The 2,320-nt window shown below is 29.7% G+C and overlaps 1 pseudogene; it reads left to right on the top strand.

The window, feature by feature from the left end:
• The first annotated feature begins 807 nt into the window (after positions 1-807).
• LOC119676928 lies at positions 808-1,536 on the top strand (annotated as a pseudogene).
• Positions 1,537-2,320: the final 784 nt, after the last annotated feature.

Genomic DNA, 2,320 nt, shown 5'->3' on the forward strand with positions numbered 1-2,320 from the left:
TATTCTTTTAATTTAATAAAATCGTAGTAACTTTTGAAATATTTTTTGTATATATACTTTTAGAAATTGTTTTTATATTGACGGATTTGATGTTATGCACTGAGTGTAGATTTATAGTTATAGATGATGCTCAAAGAAAAGAAGTTATAATTGTGATCATAAGCTCTCGGTTAGGAAGAAAATAAGAATAACTTATGTCACTAAGGTAAAAAGTAAAATGATCCATGGAGGCCTTTTCAGTACAGAACTCCACTTGTCTTCGGTAACAGTAAAATAACCAGTTCGAATCAATCGATACAGCTAATTTTATTAAAAACCGTTCTTTAGAAAATGATACATACTAGAATAAATTTTACAGGGTAAAGTTTGCATAATTTGAAAATTTTGGCTAGTACTTGTGTTCAGATGATATGATTTTTTTAAATAAAACAACAATAAATTGCAAAAATGTGTTTTAATTCGAGTATGTAATACATAACCTATATTAAACATTTCAATACGATAATTCGATTAAATTCTGTAATACGTATATATAATTCGATCATTACAATCAAGTCTAATTTATTATTTTGAAAATAGTGTCCGCGAACTACTGTCATTCTAAAAGTTAAAAGTGATAAGAACTTCATTAAAGAAAGTGTTCTTCGCTTTTTGCGTAATTTACTACCTTCTAATTTACTTACTATCATAAGTTGAACAGCATTTAGATTATGGACAAATTGCATGAGAAGTATGGCGACAATTTTGTAATACCAGCGCCATTACTTTTGACACAAAATCCAGCTGACTTCGAAACTGTATATCGAAATGAGGGCATTTAGCTCACGCGACCGGGTTCCAATAGCATACCATTGTGAAACAATAGCATACGAGTACCATCGTGAAAAACACAGGCGCAGCTTTTTTCAAGGAAGTGATGGTATCATATCAACGTATATCGTCAAAGTGCAAATTTAATAAACACTGATCTAATATGCGCTATATTTTAGTAAGGGTGAAAAATGGGGCTCATTTCGTTCAGCAATCAATCCAGTTTTAATGCATCCGAAAAAGGCTAAAATTTACTTACCAAAGATGTGTAAAATTAATACCGAATTCGGAGAAAGGTTTATGTTTAAATTTACTTTTGTAAATTTTACAATACAATTCATGAATAGTTTTAAATATATTCGATACTTTTCAGAATTGGGGAAATACCAGATCCGAAGACACTTAAAGTTCCAGAAGCTTTTGAAGATGAAATAAATCGCTGGACATTAGAATCAATTTCCATGGTAGCGCACGATCAACAACTGGGTCTAATTAATCCAATGAATCGAAAAAATCCTGTTACAAAGAAACTTTTTGTTACATTGATTGAGTTTTTTTTCGTTAACGGGGGAGATTCAATTTTAGCCACAAATTTGGAAATATGTTAAAACTCGAAAATTCAAGCGTTTGATGGGATTATCTGATAATATAACGGATATATCCTTAATGTTTGTGCAAAATGCATTACAACGTTTGGAAAGAACAGAAAACGAAAAAGTGTTGTAGAAAATATGCTTAACATTGATAAGAAGTTACTTATTGTGATGGTAATGGATATATTCAATATATTATATTGATATATGATAACTGTTCTGATCTGTTATTTCATACATTTTATGATTTTGTTCGACTACTACAATGTTCATAGGTAAAATACTGCGTTTGGTAAAGAACCCAAATAAACAGGAAAAGTTACGTAAAGAACTTTGTAAAGCGTTATTAGAAAATCTGGGCATCCAAAAACAATATATCGGCTTATTTCGGTTCAGCATCATATAGTTTGGCATTTATATTTATATTTAACTTAAAGTAAAATTGTAGTGAAATTTGTTTATTTATCTAATTTTTTTATTTTTATTTAAATTTATTTAAGCAATTTTGAGCAAGAAGCTCAAAAATATATCGTTGCATTAACTATGCTTTCTAAAAGAATCAAGATCTATTTTATTTATGGGCAAAAAAACTGCATATAAATACATGAAGAATATTAAAACGGAACTTAACCGAAAACCGAAAAAACCGATATTTTTGCCGGGTCGAAAACCAAAATCGAACCGATTTATTTTTTTATATTGAACCGGAATGGAAAAAATTCCGGTTCGAAACCGTACAGAAAAGTATACAGTGAATTGATTTATCTAAGATATTGTGAAAAAAAGGGATAAGAATGTATCCTTTAGGCACAGGCACTATACTGAGTGGATATCAAGAACCTAAAGGCACACAAGTATTTATGTTGAATGAGTTCTTGCTTAAACATGACAATTATTATCCAGAATCCAATAAGTAC

This window comes from Teleopsis dalmanni, chromosome 2 (assembly GCF_002237135.1).
Source record: "Teleopsis dalmanni isolate 2A chromosome 2, ASM223713v2, whole genome shotgun sequence".
In the NCBI taxonomy this organism is placed as follows: Eukaryota; Metazoa; Arthropoda; class Insecta; order Diptera; family Diopsidae; genus Teleopsis; species Teleopsis dalmanni.